The sequence below is a fragment of the Pleurodeles waltl genome, chromosome 7 (genome assembly GCF_031143425.1).
Source record: "Pleurodeles waltl isolate 20211129_DDA chromosome 7, aPleWal1.hap1.20221129, whole genome shotgun sequence".
NCBI lineage: Eukaryota > Metazoa > Chordata > Amphibia > Caudata > Salamandridae > Pleurodeles > Pleurodeles waltl.
In genome coordinates, this window is record NC_090446.1 from 1,390,021,853 (window position 1) to 1,390,042,563 (window position 20,711).

The 20,711-nt window shown below is 44.5% G+C and overlaps 1 protein-coding gene across 2 annotated transcripts in view; it reads left to right on the top strand.

Moving 5' to 3' along the window:
- The first annotated feature begins 722 nt into the window (after positions 1-722).
- LOC138246393 (ATP-sensitive inward rectifier potassium channel 11-like) overlaps positions 723-20,711 on the top strand; it is a 30,157-nt gene continuing 10,168 nt past the window's right edge. Inside the window, exon 1 of one of the 2 annotated variants that reach the window (XM_069200970.1) lies at positions 723-962. The gene's annotated coding sequence lies outside the window, so the exon portion shown is untranslated. Of the gene's footprint in view, positions 968-20,711 lie in introns of both variants that reach the window. The other variant, XM_069200971.1, reaches the window with a different exon arrangement.

The following is a 20,711-nucleotide window of genomic DNA, read 5'->3' on the forward strand; positions in this document are numbered from 1 at the left end:
TACAATACATCTCTAAAAGAAATATCTTTGCCACCAGAAAACTTCAAGTGACTCCTTTTAGTAAAGTCAATGCAGGTTTTCAAGCCCCTTTGTATTTGCAGATTTATCAGTTGACACATTTGCATGTCTTTAGGGAAGGAGCCAGCCTGGCAAGAAGGTCTGATTCTGATCTGTCTGCCCCTCCCTCCCTCAGAGCACAGGAGACCCCCTGCTTTAAGTCCAGCTGGGGAAACTGACCGTAATTTCGCCCTGCCTCCATTGCCCTTTAGGTGAAAGGCTAAAATTACGGACAAATGCCGTCCGTTAAGGCTTTCATCACGGACGGCAGGGCGAAATTATGGACAGTCCTGAAATATACAGACGGGTGGTCACCTTAGGTACATACAAGAATGACCCGGCCATGGATGAACGGGGGCATTCTCACTCTTTATCAGATTGCCAATGTGTGTGGCTCCTCCCCATCCCTTGGTGTGTTATCCCCGTCCTACTGCTTGATGTGTTAGCCCTCTCCGAAATTAAGGTATAGTTACTCCCCTGATTATTTTAATATATAATACTGCTCGTTTATGATTAAATTGATCCGAAAATCCCCATTTGTCATTGGTGTGGCTGCTCGATACTCTCATTCGCTAAAAGCATAATATGTACGATCTTTTGATCCAATCAGAATGCAGAACAGTCGACGCGCTATTCAATACGACTCTATGCTCAGCTATCCAATCAGAATAGGAAATTGTTCAGCGTGAGTTAAGTCAATAAACGGACAGTATCCTGCCAAACAGCAGCTGTTGTCTTTGTTCTACAGCCAATGGCAATTAGCAGCGACAGCTGCTTTAGCGAATGGGGATGCAAGGTCCAGTTCTGCCAACGAATGGGGTGGAAGCTTTATTCCGGGACAGAGGAGAATGGCTCGTGAGTACTGCAACATGAACAATGGAGGGTCCCGTGAAGGTGGGGAGCAGGTGAGGTGAGGCGAGGAGTGAGAGCGCGGAAAAATAAGGGTAGCAATGAAGGGATGGGTAAGAAGCTGGGGCGTGCGAGAAATGGTTGTCAAGTAGAAGTAGACATGAGGCATAGAACAGGTGGAGATGTAGGGCTGCTGAGAAGTGGCGGTGGAGAGAGGGACCGAGAGAGCGAAAAGCAAATGGATGGAAACAGTACGGAGGTTTGGGTGACAGCTGGGACGTGATATGGTGGATTAAGCAATCTCTCACTCTCCATCCAACAGATGACAGTCTGAGTTGGTGTAATATGAACCCTCCTCCGCTCTCCATCCCTCAACACACGCGGTGTTAATGCAGGCTTTCCATCTTCTATTTACTGCACATTATCTTATTTTTCCTTTATTCCTTCCTTCTTTCGTTTCCTCCCTTCCCTTTTTTTCTTCCTTTACGTCAAGCACAGTTTAAACTTTGATTTATCGTTTCCTTTCCTGCTTCTTTTACTTAACGTTAGTATCATTTTGTAAACCATTCTCCATGTCCTCCTTGCCCTACGTGTTCTTCCTTTCCCCTTTTTTCTTTTTTCAACGCCTTTCTTCCTTCCTCCTCCTCCTCCAGTTCATTGTAGTCTAAAAACGTATTTCCGTTCCTTGTGTATTAGAATAACTTCCTCCATCCAATAGTTCTTTCTTTTTTTCCTTCAGTCCTTGATTTACTAGTTCTGGTATCCTTTTTCTTTCTTTGCTTCCTTTATCTCCCTCCCCACTTTGTTTCGTTCACTGCTTCATAGTCCCCCGCCCTCCTCTACCATTAAGCTTTTTACCATTCAGTTCCTTCCAATAGGATCACAGTCACAGCTGTAGCTATTTAGCCACAAACTATTTTAAATTAGGTTTGGATTACATTTGAATTACACTGGCGAAACTGGTAAAATACTCACATTTTTCACTGTAGAAATTCTTGAAATTTTGCATTGTGTGGTTTTGTGCAACTTTTCTAAGCCCGAATGCACATAGAACCGTTTTGTGAAATACCAGCTGGAGACGGGTTTGCACAGGAATTTTCTGGCTAAAAGATATTTTCTGTTCGAAATAGTCTCCCGCCGGTAGTTTACAAGATTTTTTTTTTTACATCAGGTGATCAGGGAATAAAAAAGTGAGGCATGATACCAGCAAACCACATTTCACTACAAATTTTGCAAAATGTTCATGCAATTTCATGAAAATTTGCACGAAAAAAAGCACACAATTTCCACATACCTAGTTTAAATGGGTCATTTATCTTTAATTAACATTAATATTTCCCTTTTAAATGTGTTGCTCAAATAAACCATCCCACAACACGGCATGCAAAAATAATTGTATACCACCATATAATGTTCCTCTCTATTTTTGCATTTTTACTTTCACAATCGCTATTTGTCTCCCTTTAATAGCCTCCCTAGGTAACATTTCTAATCCTTGTTTAGTGTAGTTTCAATCAGGATTTCTAAAGCACAGCTAATCACCCGATAGGGTATCCAGGCGCTTGCATGTGTCAAAGGCTTATTCATAACAGACAGGTCTTGAGGGCAATTCAGAATTCCGGAAGTTAGGTGATGGTCCGGAGGTGCATGGGGAGGCTTTTCCAGGTTTTTGCTGTGATGTGAGAGAAGAAGCATCCTCCACTTCTGCTTCCGTAGATGCGGGGAGTATGGGCAAGTGAAAGGGAGGCAGAGCGTAGTCTTCTCGACGGTTGGTGGAAGTTCAGTACACCTGGTGCTGTCAACCATAAGATCTCACCTTTAGAATCCCATATTGCATCCCTAACCGTTTGAATCACTCTCTCCTCTCTTGCTCCTATTTTGAATGTTCTAAATTTTCTGTAATCCTGCTCTTGGTAAAATCAATGACGACCGACCCCTTCCTCTCTGTCTACATACCGATCTGTGGCTTAACTCCCCTTCCTTTAAATCATGTTTATCCAACATACAGCATGTGTCCCACAGAATAGCCCGAGTGCATTTCGTATACACAGACATGGCTTAGGGGATGGGTGGTGTTTGGGGTGCTACATCTCCCTTTCAAATGTACTTTGTGATAAATATTTGGGTAAAGATGCTTTCAGCCGGGTATGGTGCAGTGTCTGACGGATTGGTATGGTGCAGTGTCTGACGGATTTCACTAGTAATTTTACACACACAGACAAAAACGCACACACTCTCTCCCTCTCTCTGTTTGGAAAGACTTCAAAAATGTTTGTTATATTTAACAAAATAATGTGCTTTCTTTCACTTAGTACCCTTGCATGTGGCAGAAGAAACAGTTTTTGGTCTTTTATTGTATTCAGCCTCAGCGAATTGCACATTGGCTGGTACCTGCAGAACAATACCATGGTTAGTGACAGAAAACAACACAGAGTCGCTGCCCACTCTTTAACTGCATCACTTGACGCACATCCAAGAAACCAATCTGTCAAGCGATAGTCCTGCACTCGGTGTGTGAACGTAGCACGTGTGGAAACCCTCACTTTGCCTTTGGGGTTGGGTGATATCACAGCTCCGTGGACAAAAAGTACATGGTGCCCACAAGTTGACTGAGCAATACTTTGCCATGAAAAGGGGCAAAGTTTGCATGCTTGCTAAAAATACAAAGGATTTCTTTAAGAAAATGTTTACCAAAGGAACAAGGGGTAGGCAGAGGATGCAACTGCCCGTTGCAAGCAACGTTGCTTCTTTTTTCAATACTGAGAAATAAATAACAAGGGTATTATGTAAAGCGCATTATATGTAAATTAATTGCCAATATGTATGCACGTTTGCACATAAAAATGTTAATAATGGCCATTTATAAGACACACAATAAAAATAGAATTATTTTTTGCTTGTAATATTAGGTGTGAATTACCACTCATGTTATCGGCGGAGAAGAATTAATTAGTAAGCCATACAGGAAATCAGTTTAGTGTAAATACAGTTTATAAAAACTTACAGTATAGTATTACAAAACCATTGCGATAACACATTCAGATTAAACAATTTAAAAAAATACGAGGCTTTATACAAAATGATTCTGAAAGTCTTGACGCTGATGTGTTGCAAGGATGGATTTCAGTATAATGATAAAGATGTTTTTAAACACTTTCCAGTATAGGAATTTGTTAGCTACAGGATAGGAATGTGTGAGCAGCATGTTGTGTACGAAAATCTGCAGAAAGCATTAGCTCCACTGTACTGTATTATCAGGACATGAATACCAGACTCACAGATAACATGCAGAGCTCCGCAGAAGACACATTAACCCTCCAAAACATTTAGACTGCAGCGCCTTGACACCTGTCATGTTTCCAGTTCTAGTGCATTCGTGTGTTTTAGTAATGTGTTGATTAGCACCATGCACTTATATTCTACTCCTGAGAGAGTGATAGGCCCCCACAGTACTCAGAAATCCACGGAGACCTAGTAATGGCAGCTGTGATCTGTGTTACACCATTCATGCACTGCGAAGTCAATATTGGGGCGTTTGTAAAACTTCGATAATGCACATCTTTTTTGATCTGCACCATTGGCAGCTATCAGAAACTAGATTTCGTTATAAATCCAACATTGAATACAGGGCTTCTCACATTTCTAAGCGGTGTAAATGAAAGATGTCATTTTTAACCTGTTCATGGTACTCAATTTATCCACTGCAGAAGAATGGAAGGCTGTGTCTGCTTTTCCAGGGTCTGAAGTCCGAGGTCTAGACTAACAGCTTTTGTCTGGGGAAAGCATTCCGCTCACTGAGCCATTCTTTAAGCTACAGAACTAGAAATCCACAAAGCTCTGCGGTATGACTCCAGTGGGCTATGCTTGTGGAGTGGGAGAACCGTTTTCGTCACGGATTGCTTTTTCACACCTCAGGCGTACTTGTTCTTCGTGCTTCCAACCTTTATTTATGTAGCAACATTAACTAGTGACGTGGCCGTTCCCTGCATCACTCACTCAAACCCACAGGCTTTAGTACCTGATTTGTGGCCTCCCCGTCTCAGGCTGCGTGCCATCGAAGCCAGCTCCAGCTCGGTACTTCCTGCTGAGTAACTGTCTTCCTCACACATTAGAGCCGTGTGTGCTTTCACTGACTCCAGGACTATGGGAGGCCGCCCCGCCCTCGTGGCTGACAGGTAAGCCCACCCAGGCAGCACCTGTCATTGGCCTTTGAGTGAGGAACCACCTCCTTGTTGCACTGGCATCCTTATTGGTTCATCTCTCGGCACGCGCTCCGACGCCCTCTCCAATCACGCAGCTGGTACTATCACAGGGCTATTTCCTTCTGCATGCCTCAGAGATACCATCCTGCAGTTTAAATAATCTTCAAAATTCTGTCAACTCATCAGTGTTATCTTACCAGTGGTATAGCAAAACCTCAGGGACGTCCTCTGCGAAGAAACACCATGGCACCGCAACTTGATCTTAAAAAGAAACCAACCTGAGGAGAATTTAGAAGACCAGAGATCATTTCTCGACTTTCCTCAAGGAAAATGGACATATAGGGGGTCATTCTGACCCCGGCCGGCGGCGGAAGCCGCCGGCCTGGCTGGGACCGCCAGAATACCGCTGCGCGGTCAAAAGACCGCCGCGGGTATTCTGGGTTTCCCGCTGGGCTGGCGGGCGACCGCCAGAAGGCCGCCCGCCAGCCCAGCAGGAAACACCCTTCCATGAGGATGCCGGCTCCGAATGGAGCCGGCGGAGTGGAAGGGGTGCGACGGGTGCAGTTGCACCCGTCGCGATTTTCAGTGTCTGCATGGCAGACACTGAAAATCATGGTGGGGCCCTGTTACGGGGGCCCCACGACACCCCTTACGGGGGCCCCACGACACCCCTTACCGCCATCCTGTTCCTGGTGGCCACGACCGCCAGGAACAGGATGGCGGTAATGGGGGTCGGAATCCCCATGGCGGCGCAGCTGAAGGATTCCCCAGGGCAGCGGAAAACCGGCGGTACACCGCCGGTTTTCCGTTTCTGACCGCGGCTGTACCGCCGCGGTCAGAATGCCCATGGGAGCACCGCCAGCCTGTTGGCGGTGCTCCCGCGGTCGTTGACCCTGACCCTGGCGGTTTTTACCGCCAGGGTCAGAATGACCCCCATAGTTCTTCATATCCTTTCTAATGACGAGAGTACAAGACAGAAAGCCGTAAACCGAATGTTCTGTGTACTGGGCAAAGGTGATATGAACACATTATCAAAAAACTGCGGAAAAGTTTGACTGCAAGGATTTGGATACATTGGAGGTTTCCAGGGAGTATGCTGGGAGGCCCAGATAGAATATGTAACTACAATCTAGTCATGAAAAAATATAGATGCCTTGACTAACAGGAAACACTTGTAAATCAGGCAGTAGCGTGAGACTTTTTTTTCAGGAGGCACAGCTGATGGAAGCAGGGGAAAGCAAATTCATTGTTTTGACCAACCAGTAAGAGATATTTATGCAAAAGAAAAAAAAGGTTGTACAGAAACAGCAATGGCTACTAACCTACTCATTCGGAATGTGCACAATCTCAGTCTTATCAAAGTTTAGTTGGCGCTCATTTTTAACATATCCTTCTTTTTAAGTCAGAAAAAAATCCAGAAAAGGAAGGTAGGGCTCACATCACCAAACATTCCTTTCAAATAAAAGAGGCCCCTGCCTGCAGGAACCCCAATAGAGTTAAAAGGGATGAAATGCCGGTCCTTCGGCTCTCTCCTACTGCTGTACTGGGACGTCTTGAATGGTGCAAGTAGGCAATTGCCTAGCATCCCCAACTTCTAAGGGATCCCTTGTAAAGTTATCAGATCCACCTGCGGTCCTACTGCAATAATAATAACAGAGGTATGCAGAAAAACACGTTGGCCCTCATTTTAACTTTGGCGGTAAATACCGCCTACCGCCGCTGTGGCTACCAGCCGTCTGCCATATTATGACCACAGCCGGATTTCCGCCACAAGAATGGCGGAAATCCGACTGTGGCCATGCCGGCGAATGGCGGTAAGGTGGCGCTGCTACAACCAGCAGCACCACGCCAGCAGACCGCCGCCAGCCGTTTTATGACCACTAATACGGCCTGGCGTTGTTCTGCTGGCAGTAGCAGCACCCCGTCTCCTGCCGGAGGACCCCCTGGATCCAGGTAAGTCGGGTCTCTGACAAGGGAGGGAGGTGGGGGTACTGTGTGTGTGGGGGTGTGTGAATGTATGTGTGTGCGTGAATGCGGGTGTGTGTTGAGTGGTGAATGCGTGTGTGCATGTACGGACGTGTGAGTGCGTGTATGTTGTGAAATGTGGATGCGTGTCTGTGTGCATGTTTAGAAGTGTGTGCGGATGTGTGTGTGAATGGATGTATGCATGCGTGTAAGCATGTGGGAATGGATGTGTGTATACGTGTGTGTGTGTGTTTGTGAAGGGGGAGCGTGAATGAAGGGTGGGTGGGGGGGAGTTTGGAGAGGTAGGGGAGGTGGGAGGGGTTACTGGCGTGGAAGGGGTGGTGAGACCCCTATCAGTGACAGGGAAGTAATTCCCTGTCACTGATATGGCCTACAGCCATGGCTTTCGTGGCGTTACGAACATCACGAAAACCATGGCGGAAGGCGGGGTCATAATTCCGCAGGCGGAACAGTGGCGGCCGCCGGCTTGAGACGGATATCTCCAGCCTCGCGGCTGTCAGAGTGGTACATTGGCGGGTTGGCTTCAGCCAACCCGCCAGGTACTTACCGCCACATTATCGCCGACCGCCAGGGTCATAATGACCTCCTTTGTGTTTTAATTTGACTACTTGGCATGTACCCACCATAGAACTGACAGCCACTGTTGTACCTTGCGCTGCCAGGCAGTTAGTGGCATTTAATTTATAAAATAATTGTTCTGTCTCATTTGTCTCTTCTTACTTCACCTCAGCCCTTTTTCTTTAATTCTCTCCCTTCATCTAAATTTGTGTACCCATCTCTTTCTCAACCCTCTACCTTACCTTTATCTTCCTCCCCCGATACTGCTCTCTCTATCTCTTTTACGACCATACCTCTCTCCTTTCCACATACTAGTCCTACCTGTAGATTGCTACTTTTTTCTTTGCTTTCTCTATCTTAACTCTCTACCGCAATCCTTTCTGTGCGCCTCACTGCACTGTTTCCATCTGACATCCTTATGGCTCTCCTCCACATATGCACCTCAGGTTTAACATCATTTCTCTTCACCTCAACTCTTTCTTTCAATATCTCACATCCATCTCGCTGTCGGCCCTTTCAATACCTTTTAGACACTGTGGGAAGCTTTGGAGTTCAAGAACAGACAATATAGGATAGTTTGTCCCTCACATAGAGGCAAAGTGGAAGGGATAAGTAGACCAGAGTTCTAATCCTAGCTTCCTCATTTTATTGACATGTGCTCCTGGGGAAATCGTGCCCTCTCTCTGTGTGTGCTGTTGTCTTATCTGACAAGATCGAAAACGTTTAGAAATAGGCTAAACTGGGAGGTCGGTTAGTGAGTTGACGCCCATTTAAACAACACACCAACGACAGGAAGGAGGGGGCTGGGCGCCAAATTTTGTTTCACCCACGGTACTATATTTTTAAAGTCTACCTCTGTTATCAAAACTAGTTAGGTATTGCTAGTCAGCCTTGTGCATTTTGCTGCAGTAAATATGTATTATTATTAAAAATTCTACGGTATTTATTTTATAGAGCACACAGTGAGGAATTTATTCACACCACATGGACTAATAATAAACGAACAATAAACTACCTCAAAAGATCAAAGCCATTAGGTGCGTCAGCATTAGATGAGTACAAAAGTAAGCTTTCCCAGGTGCCATATATGACGCAGTGGGCACACAATCATTTTAAGATGGGCAGAGTAGAAAGCTGGAAGCTTTACTTTTAGGTTATTCCGTGTGGCGGTGCCATAGTAAACGAGCTGATGAGGGAATAACTCGCTGTTCTGTGCATTGTGAGGCTTGATATAACAGTGAAAGCAAAACCGCGGCTTGTGCTATGCTTACTAGAGATGAACCATCTCACAATCTGTAATAAGCAGCTCAGATCTCGACAGGGTTGATTCTGTTGTTCATCATTTTCAGGTCGGTAACATAATCAGCATGCATGTCTGTTTTTTAAACGGCTAGAGACAAATACGTTTGTAGTGTATTCTTTTTTAAATTGAGTGTGTGGTGTATGTTATATTTAGAAAGCCCGGACTAATTTGTGCAGCTGAACAATACCCTGTCTCACCTGATTTGAGGGGACCAGATGGTCATTCCCATACATCAGCAAACACGTGTACTGTGCTCACACTGTGAGCACTGAGTCACTGACTCCTCGGGGCCTAGATGCGGGGAGTGTGCAGCTCCTGAACCTCAAAGGCAAACTTGCAAAGTCACGTACTAACACATTCAACCCCCCAGCTTTGCCTCTTGCCTCCTCCTACCTCTGCCCTGGGCTCGAGGGACGACACGCACGCCCTCACTGGCCTGGCGCTGTCAATCACTGTGAATATGTGAGCAGGCGCCAAGCCCAATATATTTAATAGGGAAAAAAAAGTTCCAGGAGCTGGCAGGAGTCCAGTGGGTACCGCAAGTGCAGGTGTGTACGTGGTTAGAAAAGGAACCCAGGAGTAGGTCCCACCCTCCTTTCACCCGAGTTACCTCAACCCTTGTACTCCATACTTGAGGAGCTTGCATTATAACTCCCTGCTCGGGGATGCACAAAAATGATTCTCTTGACTGAAAAAGTCAGGAACCTGGCAAGGGGCCCTGGGGAAAATGAAACTGTAACGGGAAGGGGAGTGGTTGGGGGTATGGCAGGCCTCACGTGTAACCTGGTGAAAATAAAGAGGCGGCTCTGACTGAATGGGAAACACGACATTCATTCTCTTCAGTCCTGGCAAGAGCGCTGCACAAGCTAAGCGGGGGCTCCGTCATTGATGGAAGGCTGCTTCCACAGTGCGGGGGCGGATGCAGGCTTCTTAAGCCCCTGTATCTTATATACGTATATTTCACTGCAAAGATTTCCAACGTGTAAATAATGTTTTTTTCTGCTCATAAGACCTAAACATATGTTTAAAAAGCTTTAGTAATTATCCTAAAAAATAGGAGTTGAATAGAAGTAACGGGTGTAAAATAAGACTGAATACCTCTAAAAGTAGCCAATAGACAGCACAATCATAACTCGCCCCCGCCATGAAAACCATAACTGCCCACCAAATGCATTGCTCACGACCTCACATAAGATAGACGACATCACAATTCACATCACCGACTTTAATGTTGATGTCACATATCACCTTACCATTGGAATTATGGGTGACATCACTATGGATATAATATTATTTCTTTTGGAAATGTTATTTAACGTTGTGTTGTAAGTTTGGGTCTATATTGGTAAAACAATTGTGGGATCGTGAGCAGTGTGTTTGGTGAGGAAGTGATAGCTTTCATGGTGAGAAGGTGACTGTATTATTGATGACTGAAAATAACTGCGTGGGAGCGGCGGAATTAAGGAGGAGTCCAGGGTGTTTCCCGTTTTAACTCCCTTTTGAAATTATTACCCCTAGTTTTATCAGTAAAACTGTATGTCTTTGTAAATTTGATGGCCAATTCCATAAGATGTGCTTTCTGTAAATGACAGTGCGTTACCACACAATCCTTATTTGCAACACTGTGCACCAAAAAGCACCACCAGCTATATCCTACACCCTTTACCACTTTCCTGCTGAATGGATTTGCAACACTTTACGTAAGGCTAGGATTTTTCACAGTCCCTATGACTTCAGTGATGTACACTGATGTCAGCATCCGTACTGCGAAAATTGTTCCAGTACCAATGGTGAAAAAATGCTGAACTATATCACTAAGTCCAGTTTTAAAACACACTCTTATAGGCCGTCCCAAGCAAGAATCCAAGTGAACCTTTCAGTACTTTTTGCTGCTGTTTTCTTTTTTACTTTACAAAGCCATTTCAACAGAGAATGTAGTCACTATCCGTGATCATACACGATCATCCCACTTGAGAATGACTTTCAGGCATAAATTGAGAAATATGCATGTGACCTAACCGCCAGAGCTGCAGACCTTGGATCTGGGAAAGAAGTTCCAGTCTCAGCGTTGGCTCTGGGAAAATCACTAAATCTCTTGTGCTTAAAGTACAATAAATCTGACCTTGTGTAATGTAACCTCTTACTCATGTAAACCGCTCCAATGCCCTTTGACAGTGTTTGCCCTATAGAAAACTGCAATTCATGTATGGGGCCCAAAACACACCACTGGGCCTTGTTTTAACACAGAAATGGTTATGAGGCCTTGTCTCATACTCTGGTGCAGAAGGGATTTTTCAAATTTGCTTAAATCACTGGTATTAAAACCAACACTTTTCACAAGCCTTGTGATTTTGGTGAACATACGTCACCCTACTCTGAAAAGTGTTTCAGCTCCAGTGCAGTTTACCAGCTGCACTTTTATGGGTAGGTCATTATTTTGGCCATAGTACGATAAAGAGATATCAAAGAGCATGGCCTGGGCTGTGACATTCACAAACAATTGTTGTTAGAAAGGAGCACACAACATTGTGAAGAGTATGTTATTTTGGTAGTTCACTGCATTTTGAACGAATGTCTGTTGTTAAAAAATTGCCCTACCTCATGTCCATTAAAGATGGGTGGGTCGTGAAAGTTAGTCTTTCTAAAAATTGGGTTGTGGTTTTAAAAAGTTTGGGAACCATTGTCTTAGAGCACTAACACTACCAGTAAGTAAGTAAGTGTATTGACACGGTTAATTAAAACCATCACAATTCCAAAATGCATAATAATATAAATACTTTGCCTATTCAATATTTATAAAAAAAAACATAAAAGCTTATTTAAAACTAAAACATATCATGATTAAAGAGTTGTGCAATCTAAAATGTTCTCCACTAATTCCAACCTTGATCTTGAACTTAACTTTTAGGACTTTCTTGCTCCCTTTCGAACACAATAATAGTAAATGAGTGAAGCCGAGTGAGAATCCTAAGTTATGTCCCTTGCACACTCGGCTTCGACTTTGTTCACTAATTCTTTCTGGGCCTATACCATGAATTTAGTCCCTCGACATGAAAACGGGATCGAAAGACCGCTAAGCCAGCTAATGATAGCCAGTCTGCATGAGCGTAAGTTCAGTGTCTTAAAAAAGTTTTTCAAATATAATGTCCTGGGGCTTAGCAAAATTGGGCACACACAGAAAATGTGTTCTAATGACTCTTTTCTGTACCCACACAGTCGACAGGAATGTGTCGGGTCCTGCTGTTTCCATGAAGGGACCATATCCTTTGTTTCCAACAATCCAAAGCGGAAAAGCACAAACAGATGTTTCAGTGACTGGTTGAAGGTTGCTGCTAGATATTCCTGTGCCTGTAAAGTTTTGTATGATGTTATTATAGTCCAGGCATGCTCTCTGCTTGCCAATTTCTGTTTGTCAGAAATTAAAGATTTCTTCTTAGTGACTGCATTTGACTCCCGGAAGAACTCCTTTTTGTCCGGGTTCCGGTCCCAGGCTCCTAGCAGACCTAGTACTTTAATGCAGTTGTTTAAGTGATGACCCCAGGTGCTTTTGTCATTATGACGCTGTTGCTCCTCAATTTCCGTCCAACATAGGTTGTTTAGAGTACCAGTCTCAGCTGCACGCATCCTCCAGCATAGTTTAATGAAGGCACATCTACTCTGATATTCATAGTTTATCAGACCCAATTCCAAACGGACCTGAGCTGGAGATGCTGATCGTGGTATCCGAAAAACTGTTTAGTAGGCCTTCGTCTGGACTTGATTGAGAAAAACTGCCTACTTCCCCAGCATGATTTCGGCGCCATAGGTGATGGTGGGCATTAGTCGCGCTGCCATGACAGCAAGCAGGTGAGTGTATCAAGGACAGCTCAGTTTTTGTTTTAAAACTTTAAAACCGTAGGTCAGTGAGAGGGCTTTTGCTTGAGCGACAGCAAGCTGCGGCTTAAAAGTCAAGAGACGGTCCATAGTGAACCCCAAGTACTTATATGTGGGTGCAACCTCCACCCGGGATCCGTTTATGAACCATGAAGCAGATTTAAACTTCCTGTCGACTAGGCGGACAACCTTGGTTTTACTCTAATTCAATTCTAGGCCTTGCATTGTTATGTATGTGCAAAATGCGTTGATGCTATGCTGTAGCCCAACAGGTGTTTGGCTGAGTAAAACTATGTAGTCTGCATACTGTAGCCATGCAATTCCTTTCTTGGCCAAGACTGGCGGGTGGCTATTTACAGGTGCTAGAGCCTCGGCTAAATCTGCAAGATATAAGTTAAACAGCGTGGGGGCCAATACGCACCCTTGTTTAAGTCCTTTTCCTTTTGCTGTTGATGTTCTGTTGGTGAGGTGGCTGCCCTCTCCGATTTTTACTTGCACCCAAGTACCTGTGTGCAAGTCCATCATTGTGCCTAGAAGGCTGAATGGTAAGCCCCAACTTTTCAGTTTCTCCCAAAGGCGGTTTCTTGGTACACAATCAAAAGCTGCCTTTAGATTAATGAAGCAGGCAAGTAGCCTTTTTTTCTTAAGCATGGCTTTGTTTCCCAGCAAGGCCAGGGTTGCCAGGTTGGTGGAAGCACCCATGCCAGCTCTAAAGCCTGTCTGGCATTGTGGAATTAATTGTCTATCATGAATCCATTCTACTAGTTGTTGCAGTAGACAGGATGCGTAGAGTTTTGCGTCCACGTCTATCAATGCAATTAGCCTGTAGTTTGAAGGATTTGCGGGGTTCCCTGCTTTATATATGGGGTGAATTATGCTGCCTTTCCATGCATCTGGGAGACCCATAGTGCCCCGGAGATCGTTGAAGAGCAGCACCAAATAATAAGCCCAGAATGAAGGGTCTCCCCTAAACAAGGCGTTCGGAATACCGTTCTGACCAGCTGCCCCTTCCATTTTAGTTTCTTAATAAGGCTTGTCAGCATTTCTAGATCAATGGTCGCTAGTGCATGCTTTCCTTCGTTTCTGTTTGGAAATAAGTCTGTTTGTGTTGTCACTCGGAAGCCAAGATTAATCTTGCTTGAGTCATTGGCTATCTGTGTGGCCTCCTCCTTCACATGGTGCTCTGGGAGTGAGAACATTGTATGTGGGCTTCCCATGTGGCTGCATCGATGCCTGCATTCGTGTGTCGATTTTTTCCCTTAGTTAACACTACCAGTAAAAGCTATATTGTAATGGAACTTATATACCATTTTGAACATCTAACATATATATTTTTTTTAAAGTTATTTTTATTGACATTTTAAACATATACAGCATGCATATCAACAATACATCAATTGCCAAATTCCATATCATAATACACATTTTAAACCCTGACTCCAAATCCACTCTTTCCTTAGAGTATGTGGATCGTCCCAGCCCCAAATATTCATTACATGCTCACAGATTCTCCTTGGGCAGTTCTAACAGGCAACCCGTCATCGGGGCCCAGATGTCTTTCGGGCGTTATGCCTCTGGCAATTCCTTGGCATAAGTCTCTAATTGGTCTCTATAAAATGCAATGTCCTGTAACCATTGCTAACAATAGGAACCGACTTTGTTCCCCAATGTGTAGCAACTCTGCGTTTAGCTAGTACCGAAAAGATCGCCACTAGTTTACGATTGATAGGTTGTAGAGGTTTGACATAGCCCAGGATACACAACTGTGGGGTACATGAAACAGTTTCAGCACTAATTCTGTTAATATATGTGTTACCTTTTACCAATATTGATGAATCAAGCCACATCTCCATGGCATGTGTAGGAACTCTGCCTCCCTACTCCCACATCTCGTACATTGGTCATTGGAGCGCAGCCCATATTTGAACAGTCGAGCCTGTGTGTAAATACATTTGTTGCAGGAATTTGAAATGTACTATGCACAAATTGCCATTTGTGGTAAGCCTCCCAGTCAGAGAGCAGCAGAAACTCAATTCCTCTGCACTCAGTTGTGGGTCAAGGACCGTGTCCCATTTATCTAGTAATGTGCCCTGTCCTGTCAACTCATCTCACTGTGATGTGAGATATAATTTAGTATTAAGATTCTTGTGTGGCGAGCTAGGGAGTAGGGTCTAAAGGGCTTGCAGTGTGGGAGGCTCATCTGAGAACAGCACAAATAGAGTTTGCACCGCCGTACTTAGCCTTAGATATGTGAAGTGTATGAGATGGGAATGTCTGTGCCTTAAGATCGCATTCAGCTCTACGAACTTCCCGTCTGGGAATACATCGGCTAGAGTTTTTACCACTGCCACATCCAAGAGTGTCATTATGCCATGGTCATGTGTGACTGATATGCTAGGGTGACATAGCAGCGGGAGTGCTGGTGCATCTATAGCGCTTGCCTAACCCCGCCAGGCTGTTGTGGTACTGTTAATAGTGTTGATCTCTGTGCGAGTTCTAAGACTCTAGAATGTGAGGTATCAGTACTTGCAATGGGATTGGATGTGAGTCATCATGTTCTAGTACCAAATGGGGGGTGTACACCTGGGGGGCAGAATCAATAGTGAGCATATGGTGCCTGGGTGCATAAATAGTATAAATAAAAGTGTTGTGCATCAAACCCCCTGTGTCATATTGTAGTGTCTGTGTGCACCAACTTATCCTAGGCTGCTTGCCCTCCCAGGCTACGGCCTCTGCCTGGACTTGAAATGTTTTGAAGAATGATTGGGTAAGATTTATGAGGATATTTATAAACAAATATAGAAGCTTGGGCAGAACGATCATTTTCAGACTGCTATGCGGTAAGCCATAGACATGGACAGCCGTGACCAGCGCTTAACTTGTCCTCTAGTTTGGACCTTGCTGTGCCATAGTTGGCCCTAATCACTGAATCCGAATCCCTATGGATCCATATTCCTAGATATTTAACAGGATCTAAACACCATTTTAAAGGGTATTCCAGTGTATGAGGTGCTGTGCTTGATGTGGTGGGTACTATAAATGATTTTGCCCAGTTGATGCTAAGCACAGTGTATCTCTCAAACCTGAAATATTCCCTGATAAGGGGTCCTAAGTGTGTTTCCGGATCTCGCATATAAAGAACCATATCATCTGCGTAGAGAGATATGGCCAGGGAGCGTAGGTGAAATCGCAGTGCAGCATTATGCATGCCAGGGGCTCCAATGTCAGCGCAAAAAGAAATTGTGGCAATGGACATCTCTGCCGTGTGCCCCTGTGGATCTGTACTGCAGTAGAAATATTTCCATTTACTCTCACACGTGCCATTGGTCTTGTATATAGAAGATGAACCCAGCATGTGAATGCTTGTGGGAGTCCCATGTGATGTAATATAGTGAACATGTATGTCCATGCCACAGAATCGAAAGCCTTTGCAGCGTCCAATAGGACGGCCTGTGCTTTCATTGACGGGTCCAGGCAATGTGATAGTGCGGAAAAGGTCGCAGGTTTTGCTCAGTGGAGCGGTTTGGGATAAACCCAGACTGGGCTGCTAGCACCAGGTTAGCAAGGAGTGGCTGCAACCTTGCAGCGAGTATTTTCGCCAATATCTTAGCATCTATGTTCATTAATGAGAGTGGTCGCTATGAGTCACATCAGTCTGGTGGTTTATCGGGCTTCAAGAGTGTGATAATGAGCGCTTCTCTAAGTGTAGGTGGGTGCACCCGTTTCGTGTAAGCTTCAGTGAACATGTGGTGTAGGTGTGGGGACAATATTTCTGCGAACTCTTTATATAATTCACCTGGGATACCATCCAACCCTGGAATATATCCATTCCCATTTGGTAAGGTACGGATAGCATTATTTATTTCTTCAATAGTAATTTTTGGTTGAAGGTATTCCCGTTGTCCCACTGAGAGCCAGGCCAAACCTATGTCATATAAATGCTCTGTTATTTCAGCTCCCAGTGCTATTGTCCGATCCCCATACAACTGAGAATACAAATGTGTGAATTTAGACAATATTGTTTGTGTGTTATAGCAGGGTTCACCTGCAGATTTGTGTATACTAACTGTGAGCATTTGCCCATGGTTCTTTTAATCGTTCTGCTAAGCGGCGCCCTGGTCTGCCTTCCTCTTCATATGTGCATGCAATGTGCCTTCTCATCAAGTGCCTAACTTCCTGTTTCGCCAATTCCAAGTAATCAGAGACCTAGTCTTTATCAATATGAGTATCCCCTCTAGAATATGTGGAGTAGGACGAGGCCACTCAGAAGCCTGCCCAGCGAGTGCCCACCTTACCCTTTTTATACTTTGTAAGATGTATCTCCTGTACTAAGGCTATAGGCACCTGATGTCTGTGTAAGTAAGGAAGCATCTGCTGTGTCTTTTTGGGATTATTGAGCCCTCTAACATTTCAAGTCAGCATACCTAGTTGTTCCCTCGTGGCTGTCATTTTACCTTGTGGAGACCCCATGATGTGGTGTGAACTGTTGTTCCTTTCTACTACATGGTTCAGGGTTAGAGCTTCTTGCTTTTTAGCATTGAAGAATAAAACAATGAACACCCATTCTTCCCCCCTCCCACTTCAGCATCCCAACCATATTAAATATATTTTCCCTTATCATTAAACATCAAACCAAAAAGGTTAACATAACAACATAGTGTAACCATTCATATAAATGAAGATGCCATATTGGCAGTCGGAGTGTACCCTCATAGGGTCAGCTAGGTGTCCAAGCTCCCTCCATGGTAGAAGAGGTGACTGTGAGGTTTGACCAGCCACTGGGCTCCTAGCTCCTATCCCAGAGCTATCTAGGGCCGCGTCACCAGGATGTTGTTACAGGTCTGTGCTGAAACTCGTCCCACCCAGTCTCAATGGGTATTTAAAATAGTACATAGTGTTATCTGGGAGGGTGACCGTACTCCCACATGCTAGCTTTCTGGATACTCACAAAGAGACTGTGTAGTAGACGCCTCTTCTCGTGCCCCATTGTTCACTTGTCTTACCGATGTTCATGTATATTCCATTATGTAGGGTCTGACACATTGCAGTGCTTATCTTCGTGAGTCAATGCAGATCAATCCAAGAGTCCCATTTAGGAAGTGTTTTCTGAGGTGGCCCTGCTCTTTTTGGCAATTTTCCTCACAAATTCCATGCCATCTTTGTGGGCAGTGAACACCTTCTACTTGCCTCCATGGACGATGCACAGTTGTGCCGGGAAATCATAGCGTAGGGAATCTAACCTTGCTGGAAATTCTTTTCCACATTTAGGTACCCTTGAAGCGCCGCCTGCACATTCGCAGTGAAATCTGGAAAGAATGCTATGTAATTTCATTGATACTGGATATTCTTTTTCTCCCTGAATAGACGCAGAACCACATCTCTATCTTGAAAATTAAGGAGCTTTGCAATAATGGGAGGTAATGTGCGTCCAAGGTGGCGGCCTCGCCCCACAGGGATCAATGTGCTCTTTCCACTATCAACACCATGGAGAATTGTTCTTCACCAAACACCTCTTGCAGCATCTGTTCCACGTAGTGTTCTATCCTGCCTGTATTTGTGGACTCTGGTACACTTCGAGATCCTCATTTTTAGCTTGAATCATTGCCAGCACTTCTTCCATATTTAAGCATTTTTCTGCATGATTTTCAGACTCTGTCAGGCACACTGTGTGTCATTAGCAGTCATGTGGTCCAGGGATGTGGAATTCCTCTCGCCCGATGCCCGGGACATCTTGTTTGGGGTCAAGGGCAACAAGTTTTTATGTTTACTTTGTCCTTGGGACAAGTAGGCACAACCCTCTGCAGCACAAACCCTTTGGCTGCTTGTTTACAGAGAGTGGAACTCTCTGCAGTTGAGGTAATGTGTTTCCAGAAGATAATGCTGTTCGAACTTGTATTTATGGTTCATTATTTGAAAGCCTTCATTATTAGGGTGAGTGCTGTAAATAAATGTTTTAAGGTCACACTTCACTACCGACGTTGGTTCCAGTACAAAAAAAAAACGTGTATACACATGTTTGAAAAGTTTAGGCTATAAGGCTAAGTATAATGCTCCCAGAATGCTCTCTGATTAGATGCAAATGAAGTGTCATTTAGTAAAATGTGTTGATGCATGCTAGTATTTCCCCAAAATATTTCTAATGGAAAATCAGTGTAACCATTTTCAACACGAATATGGGAAGCATGAAAATAAACAAACACTGACAAAGCCAACTGGTCTGACATATTTTTATAAGTCTTTTAGTTTCATCAATGCTTGTCTTGTTTTGACATGGCTTTTGTAACACTTTATTGTTGTGAGAGCTACCAGGCCCTCAACATTGTAACAAACACTGGCAAAACCCACCCAAAATGTTTTTGAACTCTAAAAGCACACGTTGCCACCAGTGGCATAACAAAGGCCCCGCAGCCGCCCTCCAGGCGGCCCCTTCAGCACAGCACCTGCCCTGAGTGAGTCTGGAGAGGGGGCTCCTCCATGTTCTTTGCAAAGGGGCACCCTCCAGTTTCGTTACGTCACTGATTGCCACTGTAGTTCCTGACACTGAACAAAACTACTTTGTGTGCCAATATGCTCCTTGTAGAAGAGCAGAATGCGATCACTCACAGTAAAGCCAGCCAAAAGAGAGAGAAATAGAAGTTTAATAAAAACAAAATGTCTTTGTTAACACCAGACCTAATTAGGGACCAAGACCCACATGTAGGTAGCTTTTTGCATGTCGCAAACAGCGACTTTCGCTGTTTGTGACGGGCAAAAAGCACATTGCGATGCACAAACCCAGTTTTGCGATTCAGTAACCTGGTTACCGAATCGCAAAACGGGTTTGCGACTCGCAATTAGGAAGGTTGTGTTCCCTTCTTAATTGCGACTCGCAGTGCAATGTAGGATTGTTTTGTGACCGCGAACGTGGGCGCAAACCAATCGCAGTTAGCACCCATTTCAAATGGGTGCTAACACTTTCGCAAAAGGGAAGGGGTCCCCATGGGACCCCTTCCCCATTGTGAATGTCACTGTAAAAAAAAATTCAGAGCAAGCAGTGGTCCTGCGGACCACTGCCTGCTCTGAAAAAATGAAACGAAAACGTTTCATTTTTCGTTTTTGTAATGCAACTCGTTTTCCTTTAAGGAAGCAGTCACAGACATGGTGGTCTGCTGTCTCCAGCAGGCCACCATTCCTGTGAGGGCCGCTATTCGCAAGGGGGTCGCAAATTGCGACCCACCTCATGATTATTCACTAGGTGGGCATTTGCGAAGCCCTTGCGAATCACAGATGGTGTCAGGGACACCATCCTACATTCGGATTTGCGACTCACAAATTGCGAGTCGCTCTGACTCGCACTTTGCGGGTCGCAAATCTGAACTTACCCACATGTGGCCCCAAATTCTTAAAGAAAGTCACAAAAGTGCACCCATGGTATATGTCGTACCCCTATAAAATATTTGTGAACTGTATTTTAGCATGGGTAAATACGCATGTGTAGATTTGCTCATGTGGAAATCTATTGAGCATTTGCAAGTTCATTTTCCCTCCGGCCACTTTCTTCCCAACCCTGGAAGAAGTTCTAATTCTGCCATTGTCAGGAGTAAATGTCCAACCTTTCTTATTATGGGAAAATATTAGAGAGAAGCTGGTGAAAATCTTTAAAACATGCAGGTTAGTAGGTTTGCAGACTCAAAGGCATTCCAGCCATGGAACTATTGCTTACTGCTTCCTCCAGCCCCAGTATGCAGATCTGCAGAAAGGTGGCAAAATAAGGAAATTTCTACAGTAGGGATTGAAACTGCAAGTATTCAAGCCCTACTATGGTAGTAGCCCTGGCATAATCAGAGAGGCTATTATCAGAGCTCTTACATAATGAGATTGCTGCCATAATTTGTCGCCACACT